General features: G+C 38.0%; 1 protein-coding gene across 2 annotated transcripts in view; it reads left to right on the forward strand.

Moving 5' to 3' along the window:
• The window catches only part of TMTC2 (transmembrane O-mannosyltransferase targeting cadherins 2), an 892,687-nt gene that overhangs the window by 383,588 nt on the left and 485,860 nt on the right, over positions 1 to 23,239 (forward strand). The window lies entirely within an intron of this gene.

The following is a 23,239-nucleotide window of genomic DNA, read 5'->3' on the forward strand; positions in this document are numbered from 1 at the left end:
CGCACACTCACACACTCTCTCTCTCTCTCTCTCTCAATCTCTCTCTCTCTCATACATGCAAACACAAGTAGTAGCTTAGCCTACAAGATATAAATCAATCATTGTACAACTGTTCCTAATCCCTCTAACTGTTTCTCCAGGCTTTCTCTTTCCTCTGGGCTCAAAACTACGTCCGAGCTATATGCACATAGCTGTGCCACGGGGCACTTCAAGCACACCATTTATTCTTTCATTTACCAAATATGTATTGAATATCTATTCACAGTCAGCGCTGCCCTAGGCCTTAGGAACGAACAGTAACAAGGGAAATACAGTCCCTTTTATTTACAAAAAAGGATTTTTATTCTGGTCGTGGAAAGGACATAAAAACATAAAATATTATTGAATGATGCATGTTATGAAAAAAAAAAGCATAAGCCATAAAAAAAATAAGAGTAATTGGCGGGCCACATACTGTAGTTTGGATAATCACTGTTTAGCATATGTAAAAAGTGAGATATAATCTGGGACTGAAATACCAAGGAGCTAGTCATGCAAAAAAGTGGAGACGAACAGCTTGTGTAAAGGCCTGAAGACAAGATGGGAGGAAGCTTGGAGCAGAAGGAAAATCCGTGTGGGCAAGAAGCATATGAGAGAGAGAGAGAGAGAGAGAGGGAGGGAGGGGCAGGAGCCAAGGTTGGAGAGATAAGTAGGGGTAGGCAGGAATGACTTTGGTTTTAAGTACAGAGGGAAATCTCTTGGGTAATTTAAGTGTGAGTAAAATAATTTTATTTATATGTTACAAAGATGTCTGGCGTTACTGCATGGAGAATGAATTATAGAGACCAGCTGGAAGCAGAGAGACAGTTAATCAGCCATTGGAAGAGTCTACGCTGTAGACGGTGATGGCTTAGTCCTAGGTAGAGATGGGGAAAGTGGACATATTGAGAACAACTGATTCCATCCTTCCATCCCAGCACATCTCTTCCTCATGGATTCTTCACATCAGTTATTACATTTACCCCCACTCAAGTGGCCAAGCTAATAATTTCCAAGTTAGCTTCACCTTTCTTTTCTTTTTCCGCCCCCCTCCCCCAGGAGATCACCAAATTCTATCAGATAACAGCCAAAATGGCTCGCTGTAATATCTCTTCTTCATCTCTCTTTTCACTGCCTTAGCTTAGGGTTCCACAATTCCTGGCATGACATTTTCAAGAGGTCTCTAACTGCTCTCTCTCTCTGTCTCAAATCTCAGGTTCCTCAAACTGATCCTCTAATTTAGCCATGAGAACTGCATCTAAAACACATTCCTTTCCAATTACAAATATAAATACTCTTTGACTTCTCATTGCTGATAATAATCTTTTCCCACACTTTTTGGGCAGAAACAAAATCCTTTTTCTAACAAAAGTTTTATCAGAAACCAAAGATGTAAAAGATGAGCTCACCTTAGCAAGTGTGCCCCTACCCAATGCCGGCAACCCCGGTACTACAAGGCACTTCATTTTACTACCTCCCATTCTCCCAGTACCACCACCATCCAAGAACGCAACATGCTGTGAAATTCCATGCACTTTACCCTTTCATTCCCCTGAAGTTCTTCTCCTGCCCATAGGTCCTGCCCTGTTCTTCTCCCTGGCCCCAGGAATTCATCCTTGAAAATCTATATCAAATGCCATCCCTGGGTACTGCAGCATTGTTTCTAAACAGCAAAGAAAGTAGAAACAACCTAAATACCCACTGAGAAGACTTGTTCGATAGATTAGGGTATGTTATACCCTTTTAAGGAATTTAGAGTAAATTAGAGTATGTCATATCTTTTTAAGGAATTCTTTTAATGAATATGCTATACTAAGAGAGAAATCTATCTCTGTTGCTGGAAGAGAGTGATTTTTCTCCATAATCATCAGATTCTCTTAATGCCAGTATCCTCCTGTAAAGGTCCAATATTTTTTTCAGGCTTTCCTACTTTGCAAAAGAATGAAATATGATGCCTCCTCCTTCCCCAGCTGTTTCCCAGGGAGCTCCTAATTTCTTGATTAAAAGCTTAATTTCGTTCTTTTTTCTTACACCATAGGTGTTATTCTTTAGCATTTATGGTAAAGATTTATAGCAGGAATGAAATTTTCCAAACTAAATAAAAACAACCCCATAGGCAACCAGATGAGTTCAATTTAATTTTTTTTCTCTAATAAGATTCTTACTGTGCACAACATCCACAGTCCCCTCACACTGGATTTTAAATGTACACTTGTGATTTAGAGCCGAAGTTTAACCATATGCTGCTTTGAATTTCCTTGTGCTACCATTAGTATAGTTTGCTTTTTTCCCAGAGTCCAAATTCCTCCAGCATTAGGAAGGAAATGAAATATACTTGTATATATGCTCTATGCACATACATTTACATCTCCTCAGACGCCTCTTGGGAATAAGCAAGATTAAGAGATTCTCCGAGGCTTATTATTGTTCTTCTTCAACCAAAGAATTTACAAAACAGAATTTTCCTCCACAAATTAAAAGAAGAAAAATGTTGATTTTCTTTCAGTTTGGGGTTGGTTACCTTACCCTTATAACTAATGTATTTTCACCCTTGATCTAGTTTTTTTTTTCTACTAAGACAGTACCATCTGGAAGTTTGCGCATTACCACTGAAATATTACAGCTTTTCTTTTGGTAACATGCTGTAAAATAATATCTAACATTTCTGCAGGGTTTTATAAATTGTTTGTGTACCTACTTTATTATTTGTACCTACTTTATTATTTGTACCTACTTTATTATTCCTCATAATATCTAATGAGAAAAACAACAGCTATTTTTGCAGGGGTTTTTTTGTTTGTTTTTCATTTAGGAAACTGACTTAGCAATGTTGGGTAATTTTTCCAAAGTCATATAGGTAGAAAATGCTAAAGTACAAATTAAAATTTGGATTTTCCTACTATTAATCCAGAACTGTTCCTACTTGCCATTTTGGAGATATACATACATATATATTGTTTTGGTATATTTGTCTTAAAACATTTCCTTCTCATTGGGGAATAAATTTATCAGCACCTTTATAATCTGAGGTCTGTTTGTTATTTTCAGCAAGAATGATCTGTCTGAACAAAATATAATTATGTAGATCAGGCAGCTTGGGAAAAAACCCCATTGTAATGCATCTTAACCTAGATATATACATGGAGCTAATTCTGTATTTTACCTATCTAGAACACTATTTTTTTTTCCACTAACAAATACTAGCAAGAATGGCTGCAGTTAAGATGATCTTTCTACTTCTAATACCTAATAAACACTGAAGTAAGTATTACAAAATCTCTGGAACTTTCTTCCAGAAAGTAAGTATGGCACTACCAGCACATCCTAGATGCTTCTAATTGATTAATAGTTATTTTATTATTGAATTGCTTTGCAGTTTGTGTTTTATAACTAGTTTTCCCTGTACTTTGGTGGCTAGCTAAAAACAATATTGATCATATTTTTAATCAGTCTTCATTGAATAGAACTTGATAAATGAAAATTAAACTTATAAATCAAGTAAATTAAAACAGGCATTTAGCATGATTGCTCGTGACACGATTTTGCATTCAAAGATAAAACTTCAATAGCATATTTGGTGTGATTAAATAATCTTGGACAGCTGTGTTTTGTTTTTAAATATCAAAGCATTATAATTTTAACCCTACTGTTTGTGAGCAGTGGGCCAATTATAAACATATAAATTTGTCTTTCTTCAAGTAGATAGTGATTTATTTTCACTCTTAGAGTACATGAAGCAAGAAGTAAAGGCTAAATTAAGAATAATTTCATTGACCCCAAATACTGTTTAGTGTGTTTCAGAAAAATCATAGAAAATTCGTGCTGGTGCAGATAGATTCGCTGTCTCTGTCAATACCTCTGTCTAATTCTCTCCATCTTCCAGTTAGCCTTATGCCCTTAAATTATAGTTACAGGATATTGTCAGTGCAGTCTATCCGAATGTTTGTGACAGACATTGTGAATCACTGCCAGTGTTTACCGAAATGAAAACAATCCCCATATCACCATCACAATAAGTTGGAATAGTAGAGTGGAAATAGAGTGGAGAGAATTGGGTTTTGGACCCAGTAGTACTGATCACTGGCTGTGTTACTTTGAACAACTGAATCCTTCAGGATGAAACCATGTAAGTATATGTGCTTTGAAAAATTTAAAAATAGCAAAAAAAAAAAAAAAAAAAAAAGTAAAGTACCTGTAGTGTAAATAATGGAAGACAGACTTTCAGACCCATTAAGACACTAAGACTAAAAAAAAGATCTGGGAGCTTTATATATACAATACCTTTGAACAAAAAATTGCACTGAGGATGAAGATGATTTGTCATGCTTAAGGTGAACAGTGGGCTAATGCTGTTTTCACTAGGGAAATTGTACTAGAAAGCAGGTAACAAATTCATATTACAAAGGTAATTCAAAAACTTGCAGTTGACAGCAAAGCGTATGTGACTAGCTTACGTATTGACATTAGCTCCTTGCAACTGGGTAGACCTTTGAGACTTTCAGGCCGTTAGGGTGCAGATATTCCTGTAAGTGAGTTTGTACCCACATGAGAAAAAGCTTGATTTTGGATAGACAGCAAGAAGAGTAGATACGTGAGTCCTTCATCCATCCCGTGAACATCAATCCTAGCAGCATGGAAAGTATGCCACGTCTTACTTTTTCTATAAGTGAAGAAAGGAACAAAATATATTTGGTCACTAGTCTAATTTGCTACTTAATGATGAAAGGAGAGAATAGAGGAAGGAAAGCAAATTTCTTCTCATTTTGTGGGGATGAAATTAGACTTTATCTTGGCAAGAAGTCAAATTGCTCTGCTGACAACACGATATCAAACTGAAATATAAGAAAAGGGTTGTGTCAAAGTGCAGATCAGTCAGTGTTCTTTATAGGAAAAGCATTACATACTTCTGATAAACTGTGGGTTGTGTAGTGGTTCTCAGTAGTAAGCTGAACAAAGTGAAGTACTGCCAAAAGTGGATAACATTCCAGGAGGATGTCAAAGTGTTTAATTAGATGTCTGTGTGCTTTTATTTGTTTATGTTGCTTATCTGTATTTGCCACTTCCTCCCTTCCCTTGAGTTTGAAAACATTTTGAGAGCAAGATCCACTTTCCTTTTTACTCCCCGTTACTTTGAATGGTCTTCACAAGATGCAGACTCCGTAGTTGTTGTTAACTAACTTCATTAATATGACACCTTTGAATTTTGAAGCCAACTCTTAAAATTTCAATGACTTTTATAATCACAAAGACTTCTACTTCAGTCACTGTAGCAGAGCATAGAGATTCTCTCTGCTGGTAGAGGATAGAATAATGTTCTCCTTCTGAAATGCTGTTGGGCTTTTAAGAGGGAGATGAGAACCACTCTTCTGAAGTGGGGAGGGGTAAAGGAAATAACTGTAAACTGGAGTTGGAGATTAGAGAACTGTGGTTACCAGGAGGGAAGGGTTGGGGGGAGGGATAGTTAGGGAGTTTGGGATTGACATGAACACACTGCTATATATATATATATATATATATTTTTTTTTTTTTAGAAAGTTATTCTTTTTTTTTTTTTAAGTTTGCTGTTTTTTATTTATTTATTTATTTATTTATATTTATGGCTGTGTTGGGTCTTCGTTTCTGTGCGAGGGCTTTCTCTAGTTGTGGCAAGTGGGGGCCACTCTTCATCGCGGTGCGCGGGCCTCTCACTATCGCGGCCTCTCTTGTTGCGGAGCACAGGCTCCAGACGCGCAGGCTCAGTAATTGTGGCTCACAGGCCTAGCCGCTCCGCGGCATGTGGGATCTTCCCAGACCAGGGCTCGAACCCGTGTCCCCTGCATTGGCGGGCAGATTCTCAACCACTGCGCCAACAGGGAAGCCCCACACTGCTATATTTAAAATGGATAACCAACAAGGACCTACTGCATAGCACAGGGAACTCTTGCTCAATATTATGTAACAACCTAAATGGGAAGAGAATTCGAAAAAGAATGGATACATGGATATGTATAACTGAATCACTTTAGCTGTACACCTGAAACTAACACAATATTGCTAATCAACTATACTCCAGTATAAAATAAAAAGTTTAAATGAAATAAAATAAAATTTTAAAAAGGAAAAAAAAAGTTATCCTAACTAATTAATGCCCCTCCTTGCTAGTTATTTGTTAACAAAATTGTTGTGTCATTTTTTTTCCTTGGTACCATGAGGACTAATCTCAGTCATGTTTTCTATCCCTGTTCACAGAAGTCACCCCAAAAGGCCCCGTCCTCACAAGTCATCCCTCTTCCCCAGAATCTAATTCCCATAAGATTCTATTTCCCTCGTTTGCCTGCATCACCCATCAATCACTCCCCAACTCTTAAAATACTGTATTAACTTTGGTCTGTCAAGAGAGCCCTCTTAACTAGTTGCTCTTTTCTCTACCTCCACGATCTCATTTCACACAGCCTAGTACCTGCCTACCATCTCTAACTCTGGCACCAATTTCCCAAATGCTTCGGCCACACCCAGGACCTACAGTCCATTGAAATCACAAGTGTTTCAATGTTCTTGACCATTATACCTCACATTCCTCTTTATTGAGATTACATTTCAACGTCAATCATTATCACTACCTTGCATGCAACCTCAGCTCCTTTGCTTCTTTTTGCCCATCATACTTTTTGGGCGCAATCAACACCTGGTTAAGTCCATCTCTGCCTGTTCCATATCTGCATCTTGAAGCTAAACGTAGCTCGAGAAGAAGACAACACACTTTAAGCTCAATATCACTACTTCAAGTGAGACCACAGTGCTGGGTGGCAAACCTACTATAATTTTCTAGTCTGTTCTGTCTGACATTTTTCTAGATTACTGTTCACACTTTACTGTCTCACCTGAAATTTCCAACAGCTCTTCTTGCATCATCACACTCAACTGATGGCCTTGCTTCCTCTTTCACTGAGAATATAGAAGTAATCAGAGAGAACTTCCACAGGATCCCATCACAAAATCTAACCATCTATTTCCATCTGTGCCTTTAAATGCTACCTTTCCTCCCGTTATTATGGATAAACTGTCCATACGTGTAGCTCAAACCAACCTCTGCTTTTCTTCACTGAATGCCTCTGTTCTTGACTGAAGGATGTGCCCCATCCCTCTTCCTCTGTCTCTCCTCCCTCTCTGCGTTTTTCTGTTTCTGTATCTCTGACTCTCTCTTATATTAACAAATTTTTTTCTCTCTACCAGGTTTTCTCCATCAGCATTTAAACATGACATTATGTCTCCCAAAATTGAAAAACAAAAAGCCTGTCAAGCCCATTTCTGCCTCTAACTACCACTCAATGTCCCTCCTTCTGTTTATAGCAAAACTTTCTATTTTCATTTGGACCTACTCCATACAGGCTTTTTCCCCAATGATGTCACCAAAACTGCTCCTGTCAAGGTTACTAAAACAGCACAGAACATCATTAAATCTGTTTGTTCTCAGTTTAACGTTATTTGTCCTATTAATCGCGTTTGACACAGATAATTACTCGTTCCTCCTGGAAGCACTTTCTTCACTTGGTTACCAGCACACCCTCTCTCTGCTACCTCCTAAATCTGGTCCGTCTTATCACTCATTCCCTTGGCTGATTCCTTCCCAACCTTCCAGTCTCTTAACCTTGAAGTTCTTCTCTCTTGTTGAACAGCTTCACTCTTCTTTGTATACTCAGTCTGTCAGAGATCCCAACCTCTCTCATAGCTTTAAATACAGTGACGACTCCCAAATTTATATCTCAGGCTGAGATCACTTCTTTGGACTCCAGGCTAATCTATTCAATATGTACTTAGTATCTCCACTTGCAGGGACCCCCCCCTCAAGCAACTAGTCCGAAACTGAGCTCCTGATCTTCTTCCCACACCTTCTTCTCACATGGTCTTTCCCACTGCAGTAAATCATCTCATTCTTCTAGTCGCATAAACCAACTTCCACTGCAACTACCCTTGTCAAAGGCAACAACGTCACTACTGACCTATAATACTAAACTTGAGTCCTTCATTAGTCTACTTTCAGCACAACATTCAAAGCATAAGTGAGATCATGTCACTGCTTGAGAAGCTTACACCTTCACCTCCTTCAATTCTTCAGTCAAGTGCCATCTTCTCTTAAGACGTTTCCTGATCTCCCTATTTAATATTGGCAAACTTTGGTTGTAGCAGACCAGATGGTAAATATTTTAGGCTTTGCAGTCATAATGTCTCTGTTTCAGCTATTCAGCTCTTTGCATGCCTTTGCAGCATGGAAGCAGCCATAGACAATACATAGATGATTGAATGTGGCTATGTTCCAGAAACATTTTATTTATGGGCATTGAAATTTGAATTTTATGTAATTTTCATGTATCATAATATATTATTCTTTCTTTTGAGTGTTTTCAGCCATTTAAAACATGTAAGTTTTTAAATGGGCCAGCAGTGTGCTGGAGATGACCCACAGACTGTAGTTTGTTGACCTCTCTCCTTACATACATTCCTTAAACCCTTTCTTTGTTATATTTTTTTTACCCTATCGTATCGCAATATAACATGCTATATATTTTACTTATTTTTTTGTGTATGTCTTAGAAGTAGCATTTAAGCTCCATGAGGCCTGAGATTTTTGAACTGTTTTGTGAACTGCTGACTCCCCAACATAGGTGCTCAATAATTAGATGAATGAATTAGTGAATGAACAAATTTCATTAAAAAAGAAAGTAAAGAAATTTGGCTATGATGGATGAGATCAATGAAGAACTCAAACGTATTTTAGAAATGATAGTCACAGAACTACGGGAGAGATATTTTAACCATTTGCAGCTTACAAGTCTCCTTCAGTGACTTTCTTCTTGAAATTTTAATTATTTCATTGTTATAGTTTTTTTTTTTCAACCTCCCTAAACCCCCATTTATTTAGTAAGAGATACTTAATGTAGTGATCTGCTTACACTTGGGATGGCCATGCTTCCTGTCCTGCTATGGTTTGTCGACTGAAAAAAATTACACAACCTGAAAGTAGAGAGTTATGTTTTATTCAATGGACGCTCTGAGGACTTCAAGCCTGGGACACAGCATCTCAGATAACACTGAAAAACCGTTCCCAAAGAGGCAAGGGGGGATCCAGGATATATCAATATATGAGATTTTGCAACAAAAGACCAGGTAGTCTAAACATTTCTTTTATTAACATTAGTGTTAATAAAAGAAAACCAGATATCTCAAGTTAAAAATTCAGCACTTTTCTATGTATAGGAAGATGCAAGAGTCAGGGCTGACTGAAATCATTCCTTTGATATGCACTTCAGCTATCTGGGGCCAGTATCCTGTGTTTTCTCATCCTGAGTTGCCTCGGGGTGCATCGTCAGAGGTGGTTGCAGCAGCTGATTTCTAGATGGGCTTGGCAGTAGGCAGCCCATTTGTCTCCATCCTGAGTTCCCTCAGGGCTCACTCTCCGGGCAGCTGTAATGTGATGGCTTGATGGCTGCAACATTCTTTATTTACTGATATGGCAGGCAATACTTTAGTTCACAGGTTCTTTAAGTTCTGGCATTAAAAAGACCTGTAGATTCACCACATGCCCTCCTGCTTCTCTGCTGGAGGCTGCCCTTTCACGTGGCCGTCATGTTCACTTAGCATCCAGGACTTAATTTTCTAAGAATATTGCCTTCATAATTACCACTTAATTTCTTCTTCTCTTGGATGAACCAAAGAAGGTCACAAAGTTCTAAAACTTCTGTCTTTGACTGAAGTAAATAAAAGTGTTAAATTATAGGCATTAGAGCATAGCTTAATTTCTATGAGCCATTTCAAGATACTGAAATTGGACTTAGTTATTATATGTAATGGACATTAAGCATTTATGAGACGAATGGCCTATAATTTAATTAGATACTTAGTGAAGTATTCATAAGATACTTTAAGACTAGCTAATATGTAATAGCAGAAAAGGATCTTGCCTCTAATTTCTTACATGAAATAATTGAGATGTGCCTCTCTTATACTTCTAGAGAAGTTCTTTTTGTTTTCTTGTTCAGATACAAATCATAGGTAGAGATGAAATGTAGCCAAGTTTTTTCTGTAGTCAAATATCAAATCACTATTCAAGGTTGTTGCATTATCAATACAAAATTATGTTTTTTGAGTAAGTAAAAATGTATTACTTTGTGATTTTGTAGACATATTTGACATGTATCACATATTCATTACAGTTCCCTAACTCAGTATTGAAGATGAGTCTAAAAGAAATCAAAGTTGGCATATGAGATTTAATCATTGGAATAATTTATTTTGTTCTACCTTCCTTTTCAAGTATTTTGGTTGTTATTTGTGAGCATGGGTGAATAAGTATTCAATAAATATATTTGAGATTCTCAGTTGCTTGGACTCTTGGTCTGTGCGGTTGCTTTATTGATTGCTTATTATTTGCTTGCTTGCTCACTGGTTTTATATTAATAGTTTAGACCAAGGAAGGGAGTCAAGAAAATAAGTGGTGTAGCATTTTCGAAAATAGAGTTGCTCAGAGAAGAGATAAGATTAGGTCAAGGTGATACAAAATCTGTTTTATTTACAATTTTGGAAGCTATTATGCAGAAAAGTGTCATCAAGCCAGTCTTTAATGCCTTCCTATAATGTGCTGACTATACAGGCTTTAAGTTAGGAGGTTCAGTCTGAATGTGACAATTTCAGGTAACGAACGTTTCAGAAACAAAGGCCAAGTGTGCAATTGAATGCAGAGATCTTGAGGGGGAGATGTGAGCTTAGGCTACGTGAGCGGCAGAAGTTCTGCCATTTAGCCTCCCTTGATTTGCCATGAGTGTAGATACACACAAGCCATGTTTATTTTTACATTTTCAGCAGGTGTGACACTTTGGCCAGTATAATGGCTTGGAGTACAGCATGGCTTCACCTTGATTGGTGTGTCCTGATGGAATATTTTCTGAAATGATGTGTGAAGAGCTTGCATCATTATTTTTACAAGCATGTATCAACAAAGTCTAGGCCCTAGGAAAGTGCAAATAGAATGCCATGCAGCAGACAGTGTGTTTACATTTTATTTTTAGTCCCTGGAAAGATTTATAGTTTCGGGAGGAATTGCTTTGCTTCTGCTTGTTACATTTGATCTGGTCATCCTAACTTAGAGCATTCACAAAACTTTCCACTTGCTGTGTGCCGGAATTCTCCCAGGGAAATGTATTTCTTCCTATTCATTCTGCGGATGTACAGTTGCTGCCTTCTAATGTCATGTTGAAATGTGATTGCTGTGAATGACACTGTCGACCTTGCATTAATCCTGCTTGTTCACACCAGGGTCCCCATCTGCTTTGTGAAAGGGAAAAAAAAATGTGTTATCCATCTTTAGAGAGTGTATGCCTAACCTAAATTTCATCTTAATCCACTGTTTTAAGGTCTCTGACATGCTTATTTCCATAATAAAAAAATTAATATTTTCAATTAGTCCCATTCAGGAACAAATCTGTCATTTCCACAACATGCAAACTACTGTCTCTCAGTTGACCTCCATCAGATCAAAGCTATTTATTGCAAACATAGAAGTTAATTATGAGAAGTGATGTACATAGGTTAAAAATAATCTCCTGGATCTGATTGTTGTGGCATCTGTCAAGTCTTTACTCCAGTATAACTTTGATTCTGTCAATGTGGTATGTCCATACCTCTTGCTATATTGTATTTTTTTGATCAGATCAATTTACACAGCAAAAAAAAAAAAAAAAGGCCAGCCGCCGGCCCCCCCGCCCGGCAAACAAAAAAGAATTAGCTCTCTGCTTCCATCTTCCATGGCAGTTGAGTTCTTAAATATTATAAGTCTAAATCTCAACTTCCAACATGTCTCTGAAAATACATTTTAATAACAACGTGATTATTCCAGTGACATGTTTCAACTCCTTGGGAGCAGTCATTGTATTAGATATATTCAAACTCATGCTTCACACATACACACTAGGATGGCCTGTACAGCTGGAAATCCTTCTGTGTAATATGACTATGATTGAGGAAGCATGCCCGTGTTCCTGCCTCCCCTTCATGCTAAAAAGAAACGAATAAAGTATAAAGTGAATTATGTCGCTTAACTCATATTTGGACTAGAAACAGGCAAGGACTTTGGTTCAAAGAAAAGGAGAAGAAGATGCTATGGGCTTTTGTAGCAGCTCTCTAGATTAGTAAGAGAAGACAGCTCTTGGTGTTTGAGAGAAATAATGTTTGCCTACCGTGCAGATCTTTTTCTAAACTTCTTTCCTTCATTGTTTTTAACCTTCAATAAATTCTTCTTACTTTCATCTTTCTAATCTTCATGCACTTTAAGTCATAGTATATTTTCTCACATAGGTAGAAATTTATTTAGTCATTTTCCTTCAAATGATGAACTACGTGCTTGTTGCAAATCAAGATAAAGTGTGCCAATTGCATTTTTTTAAATTTATTCATTTATTTAATTTTTGGCTGCATTGGGTCTTCGCTGCTGCACGCGGGCTTTCTCTAGTTGCAGTGGGTGGGGGCTACTCTTTGTTGCGGGGCGCAGGCTTCTCATTGTGGTGGCTTCTCTTGTTGCAGAGCACAGGCTTTAGGCGCGCGGGCTTCAGTAGTTGTGGCTCGCGGGCTCTAGAGCGCAGGCTCAGTAGTTGTGGCGCACGGGCTTAGTTGCTCCGCGGCATGTGGGATCTTCCCAGACCAGGGCTCGAACCTGTGTCCCCTGCATTGGCAGGCGGATTCTTAACCACTGCGCCACCAGGGAAGCCCCGCAGTTGCATTTTATAAAAGCTGTGAGTAAGGGATAGGGGGAGAAGAGGGTTATTATGGGACTGTATGAAATCATGTGTGTGTGAAACTTTTGAAAACTGTAAAGCACTATAGAATTTAAAGACTTTTTCATTCAATTAAAAAAGGTTAAAAAAAAAAAAAGCTGTGAGTGAAACTTAGGTGGCCTGGGATCAAGGTTTTCCATTTGGATCATGTGAGAGACTTCCTGTGAAATTAAGGACATAAGGAAAACCTATCTTTGAGATTGGATCATCCTCAGTGAAGAATAATTTCTGCGGTCATATCCTTAATTTAGTAGATGTACTTTAAAATCTGTTAGAAATTGCCACCACCTTTGAAATGACTTTGTTACAGTCACTGTTTGCTATCCCCCAAACCACAGCTGTTGGCATTTTGATTGCTATAGAAATGAATAGCACTCCACATTGTGGCAATCACACCCATCATAAAAGTTAAATGAACATTCTTGTAATACCAGCTGGGATGGGACAGAGGTAGGAGATAAGGATTGAGCACACAGGATAAAATTTGTCACTGACAAATTGAAACTACTGCGTCGTGTCTTGCTTGTCACCTATATCATTTTGTTTTATTCAAAGCTATTTCAAAAACACAAATACTGTGTTGAAACTGAGAATCAGAATGAATCATTTCTGTTATCTGTCAGAATTTGCCTTGCCATTGCTAGACTTCCTGTGTTGCTTTCCCTTGCTGGATGTACAGTTTGATAAATCTTTTTGCAGAGATGCTTTATTCAAAATATGACTGTAGTCAGAGTATGACTACAAAGAGCTATCATTTCTGAATTGGGAACATTGCACTGGTTGTGGGGTTTTTTTGTCATAAAATTTTGTGAAAGACCTTTCATTTGTTGTATTAATATTTCATTTTTTAATAAATTTTTTTCCATTTTGGTTTGGTCTCAGAAGGGTTAACATCATGGCTGTCACTACTAACATCTGAATCTCCAGACTAATTGAAATGCAGACCCTGCTCTATGAGGGCTTCTCTCCACTGCTGGCTCTGCTCTCCACAGTTTGCTTTAAAAAGTAACAAACTGATTTTGATATGACCCATTCATTTCAGAAGTTTCTGTATCATTCTTATTTCGGAAGAATAAAAGATTTGAAGCAAACTGATCATTTATCTTGTCTAAAAGCTTCACACCCATAAGGAAGGAATCTCCCTTTACCCCTTAGCTCAGTCTTCGTATGTCCTTTGTAGACATGTCTGATTCTTCTTTGGCGTAGAAGAATTTGTATTCATGCCCTGGACTATAAACTCCTTGAGGGCAGTGAAGCCTTCTGTACAATCCCCTATAGTTCTTAAAACAGGGCATGGATATCAGTTTTGCCTACCTCACAAATTTCAGGAGCCTAAATGATATATAATAGAATGTACACCTCCTGATACTTTGTGATAAATGCCAAGTGTGCAATTAAAGTTAGCTCAAGACACATACAGACCAAAAAAATATATTGTTCTTTTTCACCACTTATATAGCGTATCTGGCAGCAACCTTGACATATAGTAAGTGCTTAATAAATGTTTGTTAAATTACACTAAGATTGGACTAGAATTTACCTCTCCTAGGTCACCTCTTTTTGCTAAACCATACAAATTTTCCTTCTTTCAGAAAGCATTCACTGAGAGTCTCTTTCACATGCCAGAGCGTGGCACTAGCACTATAAAAACAAAGTAAATTCACTATCTTACCTTCCAGCATAGAAGGCAGACACAACAAATAGATATAATTCATTGTGGTAAGTGTTGCAATTAATGTGTGTAGACAGTACTATGGCAACATAGAAAGTAAGCTATGAATAAGAGATTGTTCAGTTCGTTTTTGAAATGAACAGAAGTTTGTAAAAAAGAGAGTGGAAGAAGAGCTTTGTCAGAATAGTAGTTTGATAAGAAATGGATGCTCAAAATAGCACATGGCAGAAAGAGAAGTTTCACGTGGCTCATGAAGAATGTATGTGGAGGGCTTATTTGGGGTGCCAAGTTGTAAAGGGTTTCTTAGTACTGGGATGAAGAGTGGATTCTTTTCTGTCGGCACAGGTTGACCCTCTAAAACCCCATTGCGCTTAAGAAAGACATGGTCAGGTGGAAGGTATTGGAGTAAGGAAGAAATTGAAAGTGGGGAGAATAGGAGGCTGATAGCATCTCATCCCATTCCTAAATGCTATCCCAGGCAGTGCCAGTAGAAATGGAGGGTAGTAAAGAGAGGAAGCACATGAAACATACTGTTCATCTTAAATTTGCTTGTTGCCCCTGGGAAAAGGAACTAAGAAGCCAGCAAGCAAGGAATCTGAATAGAGACAGAGAAGCAGGCCATAAAGAAAAGTCTGTCCTGCATGCGAGGAGCACCAGCAAAAAGCCATCCTTCTCCCACATACAGTGGTCCAGGCTCCCCGTAGTCACTGGGACACATTTTGGTGGCTCCTGCTGTCCCTCTCGCTGCCCAGACTTCTGTTATCCTCCTCTCACCGCATGGAAAGTGCACCTATATCAAGGATTCTCCATTTTGTGTATAACAGATTTTTCACCTTAGAAACAGTGGTTATCTAGTTGTTAGTCTTGAGAAAGTGACTCTGACCAAGAAAACACCAGGCCAGACAGTCTTATTTACCAGCTGTTCTGAGGTGATGGGAGCCCTGAGCAATTACCTTTCAAATATCACCATGTAGTTGACAATCCCTACAGAATGTATTCTGTCCAAATGTTAAAGAACAGGTGGATCGGGCTTCCCTGGTGGCGCAGTGGTTAAAAACCCGCCTGCCAATGCAGGGGACACGGGTTCGAGCCCTGGTCTGGGAAGATCCCACATGCCGCGGAGCACCTAAGACTGTGCGCCACAACTACTGAGCCTGCGCTCTAGAGCCCGCGACCCACAACTGCTGAGCCCGCGAGCCACAACTACTGAAGCCCGCATGTCTAGAGCCTGTGCTCCACAACAACAGAAGCCACCGCAGTGAGAAACCAGCGCCCCGCAACAAAGAGTAGCCCCCGCTCATTGCAACCAGAGAAAGCCCGCGTGCAGCAACAAAGACCCAACACAGCCAAAAATAAATAAATTAAAAAAAAAAATACAACAGGTGGATCACTGAAGAGGAAATGTAAAAAGCTAGTAAGCTTCTGAAAATATTATTAACCTCTCTAGTAATCAGGAAAAAAAACTAAGCACAGAATAAGATACTGTTTTCCAACTGTCAATTTGCAAAACTTAAAAAGCCAGACAACACTAAGTGGTATTAAGGATAGGAAACAGAGAGACCCCTGTTACATGTTGATGCTAATGCATTTTGCTACAACCACACAGAAGAGCAATTTGGTGATGTCTGGCAAAGTTGAAGATCCTGCATGTCTAGCAACTCCACTCTTAGAAACTCTCCCATAAGTACATGTGGAGATATTCACAAGAATATTGATGGCAGGGCTTCCCTGGTGGCACAGTGGTTGAGAATCTGCCTGCTAATGCAGGGGACACGGGTTCGAGCCCTGGTCTGGGAAGATCCCACATGCCGCGGAGCAACTGGGCCCGTGAGCCACAGCTACTGAGCCTGCACGTCTGGAGCCTGTGCTCCGCAACAAGAGAGGCCGTGATAGTGAGAGGCCCGCGCACCGCGATGAGGAGTGGCCCCCGCTTGCCGCAACTAGAGAAAGCCCTCGTACAGAAACGAAGACCCAACACAGCCAAAAATAAATAAATTAAAAAAAAAAAAAAAAGAATATTGACGGCAACCTCCTTTTTTTTAAGATGAGAGTTTTTTTTTTTAATTGAAGTGTAGTTGATTTACAATGTTGTGTTAATTTCTGCTGTACAGCAAAGTGATTCAGTTATACATATATATATATACACACACACACACATTCTTTTTTATATTCTTCTTCCTTTATGGTTTATCACAGGATATTGAATATAGTTCCCTGTGCTAGACGGTAGGACCTTGTTGCTTATCCATTCTATATCTAATAGTTTGCATCTGCTAACCCCAACCTCCCAATTCATTCCTCCCCCATCCTCCTTCCCCTTAGCAACCACAAGTCTGTTCTTTATGTCTGTGAGTCTGTTTCTGTTTCGTAGGTAGGTTCATCTGTGTCATATTTTAGACCCCACATATAAGTGATATCATATGGTATTTGTCTTTCTCTTTCTGGCTTACTTCACCTAGTATAATAATCTCTAGTTGCATCCATGTTGCTGCAAATGGCATTATCTCATTCTTTTTTATGGCTGAGTAGCATTCCATTGTTTATATGTTCCACATCTTTTTTATCCATTCATCTGTCAGTGGACATTTAGGTTGTTTCCATGTCTTGGCTATTATGAATAGTGCTGTTATGAACATAGGAGGGCGTGTAGCTTTTTGAATTATAGTGGCAGCCTCTTATAAATAGTCTGTAAGCCCATCCTTCAGAAAATGGGTAGTCATTCAACAGAATTTATGTGAAACAACAAAACCTTACATATATCAACAAGGATAAATCTGAAAAACAAAAAGATGAGCAGAAATTTCAAGTTCCAAGTGAGTGCTTGTCAGGATGGCATCCCATGATGGATAATGACATATGTATAAAATTAAAACTTATAAATGTATAAGATCATACATTTGCTATGGGTACACAAAAAATAAAAGTGTGAAACATACATGGGAATGATAAATACCAACTTCAGGATAGTGGCTTTCTTGGAAGGAAGGGGGGTTGTTTCACTGAAAGATATTTGGGGGCTTCAATTGTCTTTATAAAGTTTTATTTGTTAGGCAGGTACACAGTTTTTATTGTATTCTCTGAAATTCTTGTATGACTAAAATATTTACAATAAAGAAAAACCCTGCATATGGCTTTACTTGTGTGTTCATTCATTTAACCTGTCACCCATCAGTCTTTTCAGCTACCCATTCATTTATTATCCTTTTCTGTCAAAATAATTTTATTTAAACAATCTCAGAAGTTGATCACGGCTTAAGCCAAATTGGGAGAAAGGAGCATAATTATAATTGAAAGACAGATTTAAGGGAGATTTGAGGGTGAAGTTGCCAAGACTAAACAATTGGATGAATGTGTATGTGTGCACGTGGGGGAATGTATTCATTCCCCAGGAATCAAGGGTAACGTATTGAGGTTTCTAGCTTGGTATCGGCCCACTGCGCATGCTAGTGGGACCAAGGAGAAGGAGTGATATTGGAACCGAGGGGAGTAGGGTATCTAATTTTGTCTCAGTCCATGTCACACTTTTTTTCCATAAACCTGATAATCTTTAAAACTTTAATTCGGTAATTATTTATTAAATATTTGCCATGTACAAGGCACAGTAAATATAAAGAGATGCCTTAAATGTATGCATAAATGCTCTTTTTCATGAATATGTTTCTTTAAAGTTTATACCATTCATTTTTAAGCATCATGGTACAGTTACTGCTCCAGTAAATTAAATTGGGTAAGCATTTTCAACTGAATCCAGTTGAATGGCAGTAGGCAGCCTTCATTAAGTTATTGGGTAACTATTTGAAAAAGAGTGAGAATCCATTAAAAAATTCAGACTGTGCAAACTCATTTAAGTTCGCAAATTCAGAAGGGAAGTTAAAGGTGGTTATCTTGAAAACATCCCCCAAATGTGTAGTGTATTAACTGAATAACAGCTGGGTAAGGCTAACTTTAGACATTCTTTCTTAAAAGTTATTTAGTTCTTACAACAGTAAATGTACAACTATATGGATAATTTCAGCAACACTTTGAGTGATAATTGATGTATTTATAAAACTAGAACTGTTGGTCTGTTATCTCTGTCTTCATCTTTTTCATAGCTTCTCTTGCCTGTTGATTTATTTTCAGAAAAGGGAAGTGGTCTCAGGGACTAATGGGATACAGAGAGGCCAGTTACTGTGTGGGTTTACAACTCCAGAACATTTCAACCAAGTCCTTCTTTTCCTTTTCCTAGGCCTCACCCATGTCCTCTGTTCAAAGTTCTATATTTTAGTCCTGTTCCCAGTAGAAACATGGATTCCCAATCTTAAATCCCCTTATGGTCTCACTATTCCTCCTCCATAGATATCGTTCCAAGACTATGTAATAGGCAAAGGCTAGGAAGATGATTTTGTGTTCCAATGCTGTGTGATCAGCTGGGTTCCTTGGGAGCCTCAAGGGCATTAGATTAGAATAAGACCTTCATAATCTTACCTTTGCTCTACCCCACCCCAACATACATCTACATATATATTAATTTTAATTTTGCTTATTTCCTCCAATGTTAGAGAAGTAAGCCAAAGACCACAGTAAAGTAACAATAAAGGCATAATTCCCTAGAGACTTGGAAAAGACATCATTCATAGCCTCATTATGGCTGCTAGTCAGACCCTTTGATGTAAAGCATCTGTCCTCTTCAAGGAAACGAGAAAGGTCTGGTTTTCCTTTCTAGTCTGTGAAGTAGGAGGCGGTGTCATTTGCTGTGAGGAGCCACAAGCCCCATGTTACTGGGTTGCAAGCTGCTTGACTGCCTTTGTTAACATGCTGAAAATTTCATCGGCTGTCTTTAGTAAAAGAGGATGTGTGTGAGGGAAGACATCAGCAGATGTGGTCGGGTTTCTGCTCCCCAGTCCATGAGTCATAGCTGGCAGAGAGCAATGACACTACTATGTAATCAGACAGACAGCCAGTCAGTCACCTGGACTTCTTGCATTTCAGTTATATAGTGAGGTAGTCTTTAAATCTGTTTAGAAACCTTTACATGCTCCTCTTTGGTTATGAGAAGACTTTTCATTCCCTCTCCTCCTGTCTAACAATATTTAGTCATTTATGGCTTCTGTTAATAAAGTTTCATTTGAACATTTATTACCTTAAATAATTACATGGCCAAGAGAAGAATTCTACTTTATGGAAGGATAGACATGTGATCTGATACGCTTTTGTTCTGTAGGAACTTCATCTTCTTATAGGAAACTTCATCTCAAAAACCCTAAAAGGACGTAATCTAGAATCTGGAAATAACCTCTAGAACCATGCGTCTCCAATTTTAATGAGCATACAAAGCATTGGGAGATCTTGTTGAAATTCAGATTCTGAGTCAGTAGGTGGCAACTGAAATTCTGCATTTCTGTCAAGCTCCCAGGTGATGCCAATGCTACTCCTTGCAATTTTTGTAGCAAGGCTAGAAGACCTGAAGGCATTCAGTCCAGTGGGCATCCACTAAGCTACCCTAGTCATTGCTGTGGAGGTGAGACATGACAGGCTTAAAAGATAAAGAAGCCCTTGTCTTTGAAGAGAGAAAATAACCATATAAGAAGAAAGTCTTCTATATCTAGTTTTATTCATAAATGTTTAACAAACACATGAAATTTTTTATCAAAATAATGGTTGATACTATCGAAGCAGTTACCTAAGGCAGTGATACTCTTATGTCACATTTGAGCATACCAGTATGTAAATTTCATCAGTTTCTATTTATTCAAATAAGAAGCTATAGTGATGCTTTAAGCATTACATAATGTATGTCCATAGGCTTTTAAAATTTTTTTTAAAAACTTTTTTTTACTCTATTAAAATAGACATATCTAAACCAAAATGTTTCATCTGAATGTAGAAATCTATAGCTGCTTAAAAATATTGAATGATGTTCTTAAATATGCACATTTTTAGTTTATTTGGATTTTGTCTCTTTAGGAGACACAGTTAATGAGTATATGTGAGCTTTCAGGAGATCGGTTATCCCACATTAACTTCATAATGTCAATTTTTGATTATTTTTGTTTAATGAGTAACACTAACATGGATAATGCAAAACTAGAATCATTCCAAGCACCATTATAATTAGCATCCCGAACTCATTTTGATAACAGATATAACTTCCTAATTGTGTTTTCTTTGAATAATATTAACTTTTTTTCATCACTTGATAGCAGAAAGGTGACTTCAAAGTAATCTAAGGACAGATGGACCCCAGGCTGCAATTTAGTAACAGTAGTAAAGCCTATTTATGTGGCTTGGTATGTACTTCACCACCTGGTTTCACAGCTGTCTTTTCCAGGTTTAACCTAAGAAAGGCTACAAACCTAGTAGAGGCAGAGCCAGTTCACAAATCCTCAGCATCTGGACTCAGCGGTCATTCAGGCATATTGACAAGAAGATCCTACTTTGTGTGTGTGAGATGATGAGGAGACAGAAAAGAAGAGGGAAAAGACGGTAACTTTGTATCCTCATGTAATCTCATCAACAATCCTGTGAAGCAAGTACTGTTCTCATCCCGTTTCCAGAAGAAGCTGTGGTCTCAGTGCTTCCTAAGTGCACATGTCACTGGAGCAGAAATGGCATTGGAACCTAGGCAGTGTGATTCTGTAACCTCTGAGTGTTTTTAATAATCCCCTTGAGTTGCAATTATAGTTAGGTACAGACTCTGATAATAAAGTGGTTCAAGAAATAACCACTACCCCACAGAGCCATCTGGTTTCTCTCAGCCCCATCACTGGGCCTTTTCTATTTCTGGTTAGTAGGGAATGGTCTCCAGCCGTGGTTCTCCCTCCCCATTTCCTCTCTTCCCACTCAGGATAGCAGGAAGTCTGAACATTTTATCTACTTAGCATCTCCAGTAAGTCAGGCTGTGAACACACTTCGCCTTCAATTTAGTAGCTGTTTATTGACAGTCATGCTAAGCTCTGGGAGTGGACATAATTCAGAAATGTGTCCCAGCATCAAGAAACTCAGTATTAACAATGGGTGGTACGATAACAAAGTTCTTTTAGGAAGACAGAGTAGGTGGTGGTATTTTAGGTTTCCAACGTGGAGCTAGTCACTGCTCATGTAATTTAGAGCTATGTTTATTTGGATTGGTGTTTAAAATTAGAAGTTGACCATCTGTATTTTTCTTGATAAGTATGGAGTCATCCTGACCAAAAGGTTTCCGAAGGTCAGGAATAGCTTATATTTGCAACATTATTTTTGGAAAAGAAAAAAGGATACAGAAGAGTCGGAAAATAATACCCAGCAGTTGAAGACTTAAGACAACTTTGGTATACATCCAAAGAGACATGTTATGCAGCCATTGAAATAAAAACTATAAAGTACGTATAACAACATAAAAATCATAAACATGCATGTGCTAGATAGACCTCAAGCAAAATGAGACAAGAAAAAGTGAACTTGACATTTGTAGAGTGTTTATTATGTGCATGTATCAATACTATGCTACATTTATTTTCTTATTTTATCTTTCTAACAACATGCAAAAAAGTTGATGTTTATTCAGTATTTCATAAATGAAAGAATTGGGACACAGATATGTTAGGGGACCTCACCAAGGTCACAGCCAGTGGTTGAGCAAGAACTCAAATCCAGATCTCTTCAAATCCAAATCTGATCATCTTTTCCCAGCTGATTTACTCTGAGCTATTCAACCCTCCCCCCAACATTGTTTTTGATTCAGAAATAATTGTATTTACAGTAAAGAGTGGAGTCATATGAATTCAGCTGAAAAAAATGCTTGCATTGTGAAAACACTAAACCGTAAAAATAATTGTGAATTATTTTAGGCTGTATCATAGTTGCCAAGACAATTAATAGTTGACGCCATCTGTAAAATGAAAACATAATCTTAGCATAAACAATTTTAGTTTTATCTGATGTTTGAAATATACATTTATGTAACTGCCAAGGTATCAGCTGCCCTTTGTTAGCCAGAAAGTTCCAGGGACAAGACAAGAACGGAACAGCCCTTATTCGTAGATAACAAGCAAAGTGTTTTTTCCTTTGGGAAGGCCTTGTTGTTGTTAACTAATGTTTGAGAATTTGGGGATGGAAACCCTTGTATTAAACTAGTGCTACATACTATATTGCTATATTGATTGTAAACATCGACCATTAGAAGTTTAAAAGCTGTTTGACTTAAAAATTAGAACTTTATCTCGTTAAACTACATGAGTTAAATTTGGAAAGCATTTTTAGTGATTGCATTTGAATTTTTTTCAGGGTTTTCACCGTGAAAACATCAGTAAAATTTTACAATATATTTTACTTTTTTATATATGTTTGCCGAAATGGCCTAGAATATTGCTAAGGAGAGAAAGCAAAGAATGGGTAGACATAGATTTGTCAACTTTTCCCACTTAATTTTTTATTTCTTGGCATTGAGTTGAAAAAAAGTTCAATTCTTTCCATCTAAAATTGTATCCCGTTTAACTTTTTTCTCAAGAAAGTACAGTGTGACTAGGTTACTAGGTCTCCATAGGTAACCTATACTTTCTCATTAAAGAAAAAGCTACTTCCCTAACTGCCTGCCCTCTTTAAAGCACAAAGTACACAGCAGCTGTTTGAAAACCTTTTTTTCCCTTCCTGTTTTATCTATTTGTATAAATTGCTACATTGCTTCCATAAAATGCCTCCAGACATAAGGGGATCATTTGCATAAATGGATGAAGATTTTTGTCTTCCATGAAGGAAAGCTTGCCATGGCCTCTTAATCGTTTTCCTT

This window comes from Eschrichtius robustus, chromosome 13, assembly GCF_028021215.1.
Source record: "Eschrichtius robustus isolate mEscRob2 chromosome 13, mEscRob2.pri, whole genome shotgun sequence".
NCBI classification, from domain to species: domain Eukaryota; kingdom Metazoa; phylum Chordata; class Mammalia; order Artiodactyla; family Eschrichtiidae; genus Eschrichtius; species Eschrichtius robustus.